This window comes from Cryptomeria japonica, chromosome 4, assembly GCF_030272615.1.
Source record: "Cryptomeria japonica chromosome 4, Sugi_1.0, whole genome shotgun sequence".
NCBI lineage: Eukaryota > Viridiplantae > Streptophyta > Pinopsida > Cupressales > Cupressaceae > Cryptomeria > Cryptomeria japonica.
The window spans coordinates 624,853,590-624,868,357 of NC_081408.1; the positions used below are offsets into that span (position 1 = coordinate 624,853,590).

General features: G+C 40.2%; 1 protein-coding gene across 7 annotated transcripts in view; it reads left to right on the plus strand.

Annotated features, from left to right (window-relative positions):
- The window catches only part of LOC131079056 (uncharacterized), a 261,018-nt gene that overhangs the window by 45,567 nt on the left and 200,683 nt on the right, over nucleotides 1-14,768 (plus strand). The window contains exon 1 of one of the 7 annotated variants that reach the window (XM_058016944.2): nucleotides 12,490-12,637. The exons of the other annotated variants lie outside the window; for them this stretch is intronic. The gene's annotated coding sequence lies outside the window, so the exon portion shown is untranslated. Of the gene's footprint in view, nucleotides 1-12,489; nucleotides 12,638-14,768 lie in introns of those variants that run through there. 7 annotated transcript variants of the gene reach the window in all.

The window sequence follows — 14,768 nt, forward strand, 5'->3', positions numbered from 1 at the left end:
CGCTCATGAAATTCTCGTAAGATTTGCTGTCGTCGGTTCTCACGGTAGGTGTCTTCTCTGCGGTTTTGAAGAGCCAAAAATGCTTGAGCCAGAAGGTTAGGCAAATTGCTCATTAACCGATTCACCGCCAGGCTTACACCAAGCGCGCTCCACACAGCATCCTCTGGAACAGCCTCAATGGTGGCTTCCCTCCGTACGTGTGTTTCGATGGCCGCTTGAAGGATGCAAGAGAAATCTTTTGTGAGTGCTCGTTCTCCTTCGAACAGTTCTTGGTGATCCTCGTCAGGTTTACTGCTCGTCCCCTCGGGCAATGGTTGTCCCATTATCCCTGTGCCATGTGGTATATTCTCGTCCCTCCCGAAATAATTTCGGCAACGGCGCCAAATGTTTACCTCACTGGGTAAACAGGAAGAATACAGAAATCGAACAGTAATGCACAATGCAAATACAAAAGAAGTACCAGAATAATCTTTCCATTAATGTCAAAGGATGTTCATATTATATCTGTGTACATATTACATGTCCTCCAACACCCGGAGGTGGTACAATATATGACAGCCGAAGGGGTGCGACACAACCGTCGCGACTCCAACTACCTACCCGTCGGCTAACTAACTGACGGCCGTAACTCATTATTACCGACGACAACATAAACATAATATAACAACATAACATAATGATTATTCCCGTCAACAGGAAGATTGTTTTTAAGAGTGTTGATGATATCTATGCTTTGCTGTATGAAAACTCGAGCTTCGGGCACTCAACTTTTTGGTAGAATTAAACTCCCAAAAGAGGTTGCCTCATAACCGTATAGGGCCTTAAATGGACTCATCCCTATCAACATGTGGTGAGTAGTATTGTAACAGTGTTCACCCATGTGTAACCGCTTAATCCAAGCATCTGTTGGCCAATGACATAGTTTCTCAAATAGCCTTCAAGCCATTTGTTAACAATCTCAATCTTTCCATCTGTTTGAGGGTGGTACCTAGTGCTAGGTGTCAAGTCAGTGTTTTTTTTAAGATTAGATATAAATAGTAAGAAGATGTAGAACAATGAACATAATATTTTTTATCCTGGGAAAACCCTTTTACTCAAGGGAGAAAAAAATCCAGCAAATTTTTTTCTAATGATGATCCAAGTACAATTGTGCAAAAGCAGCACTCAAGAATTATTCCCTGATAGGCAGAGTATAGTAATTTAACCCAGTAGCAAACTTCTGAGGATAATAGCGAATCTTTGTGCAGAATGGCGAATCTTCTTCTTGGTCTTCCAGTGAATATGATTGAATGCTTTCAAATGAGAAGAGTTTCTCTTCTATTTATACAGACCAGGAGTGAGTTAGGTGCTATTTTCACTTAAGCCGGCTCAACAATAATAACTTAAATTTTTCCTTCATTAGGCCGACTTAACTTGTGGATTCTTTCGGTTAATACCTCTCGAAGCTATCCAAAAACATCAACAGTCAGTTCCTGCCTAATGGAAGAGTTCTTGCCAAAAAAGGCTAAGAAATCTGCTATCTTTGTTGCTAACATTGTTTCTTGGTAGTCCATGTAATTTGAATACTTCCTTGAAGAATATTCCGGCTACTTGGGGTGCCTTGTATTTTGTGGATATGGCCATGAAGTGTGCATACTTGGTTAGTTGGTCCACTAACACATATATACGATCTTTCCCTTGGACTTTAAGAAGGCCTACTATAAAGTCCATGGAGATACTTTCCCACTTTTGATTTGGTATTGGTAGAGGTTGGAGTAGGTCTGCTGGGTGTGTTTGCTCAACTTTGTTCTTTTGGCATGTCATACACTTGTGGACATGTTTTAGTATATGCTTCTTAAGTCCCTTCCAAGAGTATTTTTCATTCATGTGTTTATATGTTTTGTAATAACCTTGGTGTCCTCCCTCATCCTTATTCGGTGATAACCTGACTGTAAATCAATCTCGGAAAAGTACTTGGCCGCATGGAGCTCATCAATAAGCTCATCCACTCTAGGGATAGAATATCGGTTCTTGATAGTCTTCTTGTTCAATGCTCGATAATCTATACACATCCTCATCCTACCATCCTCCTTTTTAACAAGTACTATTGATGATGCGATTGGGCTTGAGCTTGGTTGAATGTGGCCCATCTCTAGTAGTTCATTTATAGATTTTTCTATCTCCTTAAATTTTTGTGGATGCCTATAAGGAGTGGTGATTATAGGTTGTGCTCCTTTTTCCAACTCTATAATGTGTTTGAATCCTCTTTTGGGGGGTAACCCAGGAGGAATATAATCAAAAACTCTTTTATGCTTCTTAAGGATAGGCTGTACATCAATGTGTGTGACTTTGCCTTGTGGGATAGACTTATCAAGGATCAAACATTGAGCTGCCCATTCTCCCTACCCCTTTCTAGACATTTTTTCCATTCTTTTGCAAGAGACTACCTTTGGGGATCCGTTAGGTAACCCCTGTAATGTAACTTCTTGTCCCTCGTCTTGGAAACAAATTGTTGAGTTTGGTAGGTCTGTTATCCTTGTTTTTGTTTCAAGTGAAAACAAGATAACCTCCTTCAAATTTTTACTAATTTCTTTTTGAATTCGTTCTTATTTCTCTAAGTGTTTGTTTTTTGAGGCATTTGGGTCGCCTTGTTAGTCTTTGGATACCTTGTCCATTTTCAAATTCTTGTTTTATTAGTTAAATTTGAAAATTTAACTTAGAATAAGTTTTTGATCTTTTGGTGCAAAATCGGACTTTAAGTCCAATTTTCCACCATCTTTGTGTTCTTAAGTGTGAATCGGATTTTAAACCCGATATTGCACTTGCTTGGTCAAGCTTGGTGTATTTCGAACCCATAAGTCTGAATTACACCCTTGCTATGTACATGATGCAAATTGGACTCATGGGTCCAAAATACATCGTTTAGGTTGCACGAACTTGCATTTATTTTTAATGAGTTTGAGTTTGTTTTGTTTTCTCCCTTTGTAATTCCCTTTTTATCTGATTCTTTTTGCCCTTATTTCTGTTTTTGATAGAGGGCATTGTGGTTTTGGTTTTTCAGCGGATCGAGCTCTCTTAGGTATTTTCCCTGTCAATTTCTCTTTGTTTTCTTGTGAAGATCTCGATTATGGTGTGTCTTGGGGATAATACACGACATACACTGTGTTCTTTTCCATTGGTGTATGGCGGGTGTTACCCTCGCACACACACCATTATCTTTACCTTTATGCAGTGCTTAGTTTGGAGTGGATGCTAGGCTTGTCATCTCGACATACACCATGTTTAAGCATGGTGGATACCGTGGTATCAAATCCAACATGATTGTTTTTACCTTAGTCTCACCTTATGGTGCGTGTTGGGGTCACATCCCCGCCCTACATCGTTTCCATGGTGTTACTTTTGTGAAGTCCAGTTTTTGGTGCATGTTGGGTGTATGACCTCGACATACACCGAAGCCATAGCACATGGTGCATGTCGGGGCCATATCCCCGACATACACCATTTTAATATTGTGTAGCGTTTTTTTCCAAAGTGCTTTTAATGGTGCATGATGGGGGTATAACCTCACCATGCACCATTGATCGAAGCTTTTTCCCTTTTGGTGTATGACAGAGCTACAACCCTGCCATGCACCAATTTACTTCCCTATAATGCATATTGGGGCCATGGCTCCACCCTACACCGTTGGCACATTGTTTTTATGCTAAGTTTTTCCTAAGTGCTTGCACATGGTGCATGTCGGGGTTATAACCCTGACATACACCATGATCCCTTCCCATGGTGCATGTCAAGGGTATAACCTCGATCCTCACCAAACACAATTTTTTTCTTTCCTTTGTTCTTTTTAATAGTGTATATTGGACTTATAAGCCCGATATACACCATTTGATGTTTTTGTCCTTCCCAAGTGTCAATTGGACTTATAAGTCCGATATGCATTTTGTTATCTCTTTCACCAATTGTTGGTATAAATCGGACTTATAAATCCAATTTACATCAGATACACACACTTGCAGATTAGAGTTGCAAATGCACATTTGCACTCAATGAGGCATTTTGTTCTATCAATTGGGATTTTGAGGATCCTAATAAGGATATTCTAATGTGCTTAAATGTGGTGATGATCTTCTATTACAGTTGCAATCATACTCAAATGACGGAGCCATCGCCGAGTAAGAAAGGAATGAAGTTCAAGAAACAAGACCCTCACCCGGTCTTCTCACTTTCTTCCATGTCTTCTAACATTGATAACATTAGAGACACGGAGATAGGACATGCAGATCTTGAAGATTTATTGAAAAGAGTCAAAGAGCTGCCACAATACTACAAAATGGAGGCAACCATTAATAGTGGCATTCATTTGGCTGCGGCTTTCCCCATTCTAGTGTCATGAAATTGCGACCTTTGCAATTTGTGACCACATTAGGGTCTTCACGTTGGCGATTCAAATCCCTAAGCCTGATCAGAGACCCGAGACTTGCTCAACCCCCGGAAACTGTCTTGTTCTGCCCTCAGCACTGCCTGAACCTTCTTCCTGTCTCGAGACAAGGGCAAGACAGGGGCATGGTGCCCCTGTCCTCTTAGGACAGGGTCATGGCGCCCTTGTCCTTGCCCTAGGCCCCCCTTTGTCCTATCTATGCATTGGACTTTGCATTGAGCGGGAAAAACCTTCCCTGTGTCGGCTTGTGATGGAAAATCAGTCAATTAACCCTAATTTACGAGTATATAAGTCGCATTCACCTTCCCATTTGCATAAGTCGGAAGTTGGAAGTTTTCATCAATCACGCATTCAAGCATTCCTTTCTAGCATTGAGCATTCTCAAGTCTCCCTTCAAGACTAGGTGTTGCATTCAAGTCAAGGATTCAACCATTGAAGAGGATATCCCTTTCAACATTCAATTCAATACAAGCAAATCTATCTCCATTCTATCTACAACCTCCCTTGATGTAATGTCCCCACCTTTTTAGCATCTCAGTGGAGTTCTTAGCCTTTACATTCTCCGAAGGCTAAGTGGAGAAATAAGGAGAAATGGATTAAATTAATTTCTTATTAAGTCATTAAATAAAATAAAATAAAAAAAGGTGACTTTATATTTAATTAATTTAATTAAAAGTGACTTAAGTGATTTATTTAAATATTTTAATGTTATTATAAAGTTATAAAGTAACTTTATAATAATAAAGTCACTTTAATATTATAATGTGTGAATATGTCTTTAATCCCACATTGGCCAAGAAAGTGTTCGAGCTCTCATAAGAAAGAATAAAAAGGGACTTAAGAACTCATTTTATATCATCCATCCAGAGAATTGATATTTGTTTGTTATGAACTTGGGAGAAGAAGCCACGGGTTTCTGATTCAGTCAGCCATTGGAGAGCGACAATTCTTCAGTGTTGCAACCATTTGAGGCGGTGAAATATCCACTGAATTTGGCATTTCAGGAGAGCTTCATTCTGGAGTTCTATTTGGGCTTTAAAAAGAAGGGAAGACATCTAGGGCATGCAGATTTTCGAATATATATCAATTGCAGACCTACAGTTTCATTTGGCAGCCATTAAAAATCAGAATTGAAGCAATCATTTCAAGATACAATTGCTGCTACAGTACCCGCGCTACAGTAGACGCTACAGTAACCGCGCTACAGTAGACGCTACAGTGCTCACGCTACAGTAATCCGTGAATAGTGAAACGCTACAGTGCGTGAATAGTGACGTGCTACAGTACTAAGAAATCAGGCATTTAATTGGCAAATTATTCGTAGCTACAGCAGGAACGTGTTTAATTGGCAGTCCATTGAAGAGTGGAGACCATCATTTGCAGCAAGCATTTTACATATCAGGTTCTCTAATTTTGCTGTCATAAGTTTTGGAAATTACATGTTATACCTTTGTAACTATTTGGTGTGAGAATAACTAATAAAAACTTCATTATGCTGCTGCCACATAATTTCTAGTTTGCATGCCAAGTGTTTGATGATTTGTCAAGCAGCTGTAGTTGTTATTTTTAGTTACTTATATGCATCAAAATCAATTGGCATATCATTTCTATGACATTGTTAGTCAATCTTTTATGGTTAGAGGCATTCAAAACATTAATTGCAGTGTACAAAACCCAAACAATACAAACAGAAAACTCATAACAGCAAGTACAGACTTTGCAAGACAAGTGTTTGACAAAATTCCCAAGGGTAGAAATCAATGATTTAAGGGCAAAGTTAGTAAGGGTTCTTACATTGGTATCAGAGCTAAATCCTGCCATCCTGAGGGTTTAGCAATCACATGCAGCCGCCTGAGGTTGGCTCTCACAAATATTACACTCGCAGGCGAGCTTTGTTTGACAGGGAACAAGAATTTGACAGGCAGCCGGGCACCATGGGTGACAGGCAAGGGGGTAGCCCACCCAGAGGCGATAGGAATGAGGAGCAAGAAACAAGGGAATTTTTCAGAGTAATGGCTACAGGACAGCAACAGATGGCTCAGGCCTTGCAGGCACTCACCACCATGATTGAGCGCATGAACCCACAAGGCAGACAAAATCAGGAGCAAGGGGATAACAGGAGTGCAGTGGGGTCACCTAGAGCTCATAGGACTCATTCTAGGACAGCAGACAGGCCTACACGTCCTACCTTCATTAGAGATGAGCTTGAGGTAGCACCTACAGGAGAACCAGGAGAGGAGATGTTCGCAGATATCCTCATGGCTGCGAATGACGAATGAGATTTATTAACTCCACAGGTGCGAGAGAGGATGACATTCGAGAGATTTGTTAATCAGAGGAGAGAGAATTACAGGTCACTCAGACAGGATAGGAGGCCTAGAGGTCAAAATAGTGAGCTAAATAGAGTTACAGGCAAGCTTACTATGCCTACATTTGATGGGAGTGGTAAGATGACAGCTCAAGCTTGGATTCATAAGCTTGACACATTTTTGGCACTGAGGCCAATGACAGAGATTGAAGCTATCAAATACGCCACTTTGCATTTGGAGGGAGTAGCACATGATTGGTGGTACCATGGTATGGTAACACTTCAGCATAATCAGGTGACAGAGTACCAGGACTTCGTGGAAAGGTTGGTTGAAAGATTTGACAAGAAAGATCCAGAGGTTTACTTCCGGGACTTAGCACAACTGAAACAAACAGGCAACTTGGAGTATTTCATTGGTGAATTTCAGCGGTTGGCAGTCATGGTGCCAAACATTTCAGAGCGTAGATTGATAGTTCTTTTCATTGAGGGCCTATCCGAACCACTGAGAGGTTGGATAAAGGCATTTGATCCTATTTCTTTACAGGAAGCTATGAAAAAGGCAAGAAGTATGGAACATGCAGTCCCAACAAACAAATTTCAGTCCAAAGGAGCATCTTCTAGTAAGGATAACAAACCATTTTATAAAAAACTAGAGAGGACTGATTTTAAAAATGATTCTAAAGATAAAACTCCAGCACCTTTTGACAGGGAAACATTAAATGATTTGAGGAAAAAAAAATTATGTTTCTACTGTAAGGGACCCTATGATGCAAACCATGATTGTCCTCTTAGACTAAAGGGCAAAGCTAACAGAGTTATGTGGGCATACTATGAGGAATCAGAATCAGATAATTCAGACCAGCAGTTTGATATAGAGGAAATAGATGGTGAAAAAGAGGAAGACAAGGCTGAAAACTTGTCTAAAATGGAGTCCAAGGATGGGGAAGGAGATGGGCAACTTAGGGAAGCTTGTCTCACAAGTATTAGGCAGGAAGGGTCATTCCGGATGAGAGGAGTGCTTGCTGGACAGCAAGTCATAACTTTGGTTGATATAGGTGCCACTCATAATTTCATTGATGCTAAGATGGTGGAGAAGCGTGGCATACAAACAGAGGAGTTTGGGGGAATTAGAGTGAGGGTAGCTGATGGCTATGTCCTCAAATGTGATCGTAAGATCACTGAACTCCCATTGAAAGTTAATAATTATGACTTTAAGGCAGATTTCTATGTTGTGCCTATGGGAGATACAGATATAGTCCTTGGGATGAGTGGGTTGTATGATATTGGGGAGTTCACTCTTAACCTCAAGGAGATGGAGATGAGATTTAAAGTGAATGGGAAGACACATATTCTTAAGGCAATCAGGGACAGTGATCTCAGGATGGTTTCTTTCCGGAGGATGGCTAGATTGATTCGACATGATCAGGTAGAGTGGGCAGCAGAGTGCATGTTGATGTCATCACAGGAGGGACAGCAGAAGATTGAATATCCTCCTGATATTCAGGAGCTTAGAGTTAAACACTCTAAGGTGTTCAGTGACATTCTACCAGGTAGACCACCAGACAGGGGTATTGAGCACATCATTGAGTTAGAGGAGGGGGCTAAACCCATCATGATTGCACCTTACAGGCATCCGAAGAGGTTGAAGGATGAAATTGAGAAAACCGTAAAGGAGTTACTTGCTATGGGCCACATTAGACCAAGTAAGTCTCCTTTCGCTTCTTCAGTGATCTTAGTGAAGAAGAAGGATGGGACATTGAGGATGTGCATTGATTACAGGGTGCTTAATAGGAAGACAATTAAAAACAGGTACCCCATTCCTAGGATCGATGAGTTGATAGATGAGCTTCATGGAGCTTGCTTCTTCTCGAAGATAAATTTGAGATCAGGTTATCACCAGATTAGAGTTAGAGAGCAGGACATTGAGAAGACAGCCTTTAGATGTCATTGTGGCCATTTTGAGTTTGTAGTTATGCCATTTGGGCTAACTAACGCACCTGCTACTTTTCAGGCAACAATGAATCGAGTTTTCCATCCTCAGTTGAGGAAATTTGTTCTTGTCTTCTTCGATGATATCTTGGTGTACAGTAGATCTTGGGAGGAGCACTTGGTTCACCTTGACACGGTGTTGGATATATTGGGCAGAGAGTCCTTGTATGCAAAGGAGTCGAAGTGTGATTTGGGCATGACAGAGTTGTTGTACTTGGGTCACATCATCAGTGCAGAGGGCATACGCATGGATCCTGAAAAGATTCGTGCCATTGTGGAGTGGCCTTCACCGGTGAACCTTACACAGTTGAGGGGCTTTCTGCGATTATGTGGTTTCTACAGGAGGTTTGTGGATGGATATTCTAGGCATGCAACACCCTTGACAGATTTGATGAGAAAGGGAGCTTTCTTGTGGACTCCTGAGGCACAGGAGTGTTTTGAGAAGTTTAAGGAGTTGATGACTTCTTGTCCAGTGTTAGCATTACCAGATTTCAGCAAACCTTTTGAGCTACACTGTGATGCTTCCGGGGAGGGCATTGGAGCGGTGCTTATGCAGGAGAAGCACCCTATTGCTTATGAGAGCAGGAAATTGAGAGGGCCAGAGTGAAGTTTCAGCATTTATGATAAGGAGATGTTAGCTATTATGCATGCTTTGGCTAAATTCAAGCAATATTAGGTAGGTAGCAAATTTTCTATCAAAACCGACCATAATAGCCTAAAATACTTTTTGGGGCAGCGAGATCTCAATGATAGGCAGCAGAAGTGGGTGAGCAAGTTACAGTCCTATGACTTTGACGTTACATATTTTAAAGGGACATAGAATGTAGTTGCTGATGCCTTATCACGTCGGCCCCATTTGAGCTTATTGACAGACATATCGGAGGATTGGAGACACTTGATCCTTGCAGAGTATGCAAAGGATACTTGGGCAGCTGGATTCATAGATGGGACTATTCAGGACAGCAGATACACCCTTGTGAATGAGCTCATCATTTACAAAGGGCGAATATTTTTGGTTCCAGGATCAGCAGTGAGGAGGATGGTTCTGAAATCTTTTCATGATTCACCTATGGCAGGACATCCTGGTTTCTACAAGACATACCGGCAGATTGGAGAGCGCTTCACATGGAAAGGGCTCAAAGCAGAGGTACTTCAGTATGTTAGGGAGTGTCCCACCTGCCAATAGAATAAGCAAGAACACTCCTATCCAGCCGGTTTACTTCAGCCAATTCCGATTCCTGATAGGAAGTGGGAGTGTTTGTCTATGGACTTCATCACAGGACTGCCTAGAGCCCAAGGCAGGGACTGCATATATGTTGTTGTGGATCGCCTTACGAAGTTTGCACACTTTTTTCCTATCACTGCTACATACACTGCTACGCAGGTGGCAGAGTTGTTCTTCAAGGAGATATTCAGATTACATGGCTTACCTCGGAGCATTGTGAGTGACAGGGACAACAGGTTTATGAGTCACTTTTGGCAGGAGCTATTCAGGTTGTGTGCGACAGAGCTCACTCCGAGTACTAGCTACCACCCTCAGACAGATGGTCAGATGGAGATAGTGAACAAATGGGTGGAGGGATATCTCAGAAATTATATAGCAGGGCAACAAAAGGCATGGGTAAAGTGGATTTATCTCTGTGAGTGTTGCTACAATACCACTTATCACATGTCTATTCAGATGTCACCCTTTATGGCCCTGTATGGGTATGAGGCACCCAATTTTATGGATCTGCTTTTGAGTGACAGTAGAGTGCCCAGTGCAGGTGATTTGTTACAGGAGAGTCAAGACATTGTTAAGACTCTCAAGGATAATATAACTAAGGCACAGAATCAGCAGAAGCAGTATGCAGATCAGAAGAGGACTGAGCGGACTTTTGAGGTTGGAGATATGGTGTATCTTATGTTGCAGCCTTACCGTCAATCCACTCTCAAGAAGAGTGGTGCCGAGAAACTTAAGCCACGATACTATGGTCCATTTAGGATTATCAGGAAAGTGGGATAGGTGGCTTATGAGTTAGATTTACCGGCAGAGAGCAAGGTACACAACGTTTTTCATGTGTCACGCCTCAAGGAGGCGCTAGGACATCATATTGTGCCTTCTACAGTACTACCACCCCTGGATGATGAGGGAAAACTTGTTTTGATACCAGAGGCTATCATTGATTTCAGAGAAAGGAACTTGAGGAGACGTACCATCCGGGAATATTTGGTGAAGTGGAAGGATTTGCCAGTAGAGGATGCTACTTGGGAGAATGAGGAGATTTTGCAGCATCCGGAGTTGAAGTTGCTTGAGGACAAGCAATTTCAGGAAGGGCGGACTGTAATGTCCCCACCTTTTTAGCATCTCAGTGGAGTTCTTAGCCTTTACATTCTCCGAAGGCTAAGTGGAGAAATAAGGAGAAATTGATTAAATTAATTTCTTATTAAGTCATTAAATAAAATAAAATAAAAAAAGGCGACTTTATATTTAATTAATTTAATTAAAAGTGACTTAAGTGATTTATTTAAATATTTTAATGTTATTATAAAGTTATAAAGTAACTTTATAATAATAAAGTCACTTTAATATTATAATGTGTGAATATGTCTTTAATCCCACATTGGCCAAGAAAGTGTTCGAGCTCTCATAAGAAAGAATAAAAAGGGACTTAAGAGCTCATTTTATATCATCCATCCAGAGAATTGATATTTGTTTGTTATGAACTTGGGAGAAGAAGCCAAGGGTTTCTGATTCAGTCAACCATTGGAGAGCGACAATTCTTCAGTGTTGCAACCATTTGAGGTGGTGAAATATCCATTGAATTTGGCATTTCAGGAGAGCTTCATTCTGGAGTTCTATTTGGGCTTTAAAAAGAAGGGAAGACATCTAGGGCATGCAGATTTTCGAATATATATCAATTGCAGACCTACAGTTTCATTTGGCAGCCATTAAAAATCAGAATTGAAGCAATCATTTCAAGATACAATTGCTGCTACAGTACCTGCGCTACAGTAGACGCTACAGTAACCGCGCTACAGTAGACGCTACAGTACTCGCGCTACAGTAATCCGTGAATAGTGAAACGCTACAGTGGCATGAATAGTGACGTGCTACAATACTAAGAAATCAGGCATTTAATTGTCAAATTATTCGTAGCTACAACAGGAACGTGTTTAATTGGCAGTCCATTGAAGAGTGGAGACCATCATTTGCAGCAAGCATTTTACATATCAGGTTCTCTAATTTTGCTGTCATAAGTTTTGGAAATTACATGTTATACCTTTGTAACTATTTGGTGTGAGAATAACTAATAAAAACTTCATTATGCTGCTGCCACATAATTTCTAGTTTGCATGCCAAGTGTTTGATGATTTGTCAAGCAGCTGTAGTTGTTATTTTTAGTTACTTATATGCATCAAAATCAATTGGCATATCATTTCTATGACATTGTTAGTCAATCTTTCATGGTTAGAGGCATTCAAAACATTAATTGCAGTGTACAAGACCCAAACAATACAAACAGAAAACTCATAACAGCAAGTACAGACTTTGCAAGACAAGTGTTTGACAAAATTCCCAAGGGTAGAAATCAATGATTTAAGGGCAAAGTTAGTAAGGGTTCTTACACTTGAGGTGACTTACATTTCAGTCTTTCATTTACATTTACTTGCAAGTACTTTCTTATATCATTTGGTCAATTCTAAAACTGGGGTTTGCCCTGAAGGCAAACCGCCAATCTCAACCCCTTTTCCTCTCTTTTTTGTGTAGGTTGCAGGTGCGCAACTGTGTTTGCAGATTCAGACTCCATTTGCAGAGTCGGAAAAACCCTTTTTGTTTCGTGGATTTTTCGGAGGACTGTGGACACTTTCGGCACGGTCCCGACAACTTTTCCTCAAATTCGTAGGGCAGCTTTGTCTTGACATATTATAGCCAGATCCAGGTGCACAACTTCATCTCACGCTTCTATCTCGAGTTATAATCAGTTCTTTGCTACTTTTACACTTAACATAATTCAATCATTTTCCATTCTAAAAGAGGGGTTAGCTTATCATTTCTATCCCATTATCAATTCATTTAGTATTCAATTTCTGTCCTAAGAGATCGGATCTAGTGAATTCCCCCTCTTTTAAATGTAATGTGAATAAGGTGTTTGAAGGGAAATCCGTAGTGAAACTTTCATCTCTCCTTGGAGGGAAGAAAAGCTTTCCTCTCGATCTCTCCATCATTCACCCTTTTTCACCATTACACCCATGTTAGCAAAGAATCCCTAGTTTGTGTTAGCATTAGCTAACCGATATGATCCACTGAGCAGGTTAGTCAAAGATGTAGAGGGAAAGAAGACTCTCATCAAATTGGATGAAGATTTCTTTGACACCATTTTCAAGTGTCCACATATAGATCAATATGCCAATATTGACATTCAATCAACATTGACATACTATGATAACAATTTAGATAAATGTAGAAGGAACATCAATGAGAACTGGTTGAAGACCCCAAGGCCTACAATTGCAAGATAGCCTAAGACTGTTCACCAAAGTGACTTCATTGAAGAAGTAAATGATTTGATTACTCTCCTTAGTAGAGTAAAAGGACTTCTTGTTTCAAATACCTACCATATGATCCAGTGTCAAAGATGTAGAGGGAAAGAAGACTCATCAAATTGGATGAGGATTTCTTTGATACTATTTTCAAGTGTCCACATATAGATCAATATGCCAATATTGACATGCAATCAGCATTGACATACTATGACAACAATTTAAATAAATACAGAAGGAACATCAATGAGAACTGGTTGAAGACCCCAAGGCCTACAATTGCAAGATGGCCTAAGACTATTCACTAAAGTGACTTCATTGAAGAAGTAAATGATTTGATTACTCTCCTCAATAGAGTAAAAGGACTTCCTGTTTTGGATACCTACCATAAGTGGATGTATCAATACATTCATATTATCCGGCAAAATAAGAAGAAGATCTATTGGGGCAAACAGATAGGTGATTCTTTGTGTGAGCAGTTGACTAAAGTTCCTACCACTTTGAAGTTCTATATGACTTCATATCTAGTATATGCAGCCGCCTCGATGAGGCATTTTCCAAGGTTGTCAACCAGAGGAGATAGGAGTCAAGTTCTTGTTTATCAATATTTGACATATTTGACTCTCAAGAACAATTTACAACATTTCAGGAGGGTCAATGATGTTTTCTTTGCTCAGTATATGTGTATGTTTGATAAAGATCTTCAAAAGAAGAGAGTATCAGATGAAGCCTGGAATGTGGTAAATCAATATGGGTGCATATTTCTACAATTCCCTACCTTTACATATTTCATAATAGGATGTTTTGATGGCGAGCCTTTAATGCTTCCTAGATACCCATCGGACAAAATTGTACTCATAGAGTTAGCTCGTCAGATGGTAGCAGTGCATGAACATGAATGTGGTTTGCACAAGACTGGTTTCAAGTTTTCTCTCACCATTGGGAGATATTCAGTCAATTCTATCTACAAGGCCCTAGCCATGGATGAAGAAATGAGAAGAGTGACAATGAGGTTCTTCAAGGCCAGGACACACTTTGATTATCGAGGTATGAAGAACAAACTAAAGAAAAGCTACACTCATGTTCATCGGGTAGAGGACATTTGAATTGATTGTAGAACAAAGGAGGCTATCAGAAGGCTTGATTACTGTCGCCTTACTCTAGAGCAAATTGAGAACTTGAATCTTGCTGATAACCATGAGGATCTCAAAGATGATGGGGACATTTTAGATCCTACATATGAGAAGAATAAGGTTGCCGGTTCACCTTTGCCTCTTATTCAGTGGTCCCAAAAGGAAAATACTTCAATAAGGACCAGATTTCAAAGCATTCTTGCTAATACCAATGTATGGCTAACTCAAAGAGAAATCAATTAAAACCTTTCCAAACAGGATCTCAGGATGACACTGTAAGTCCAGTTGGGAAAACTTGTGAACTAAAAACTAAAAATATCCCATTGCTCCAAAAGCTCTAAAATTCAAATTCACAATTGGAAAAGGGAAGGATAAGAGTCAAGGGGATTCTTCAGCC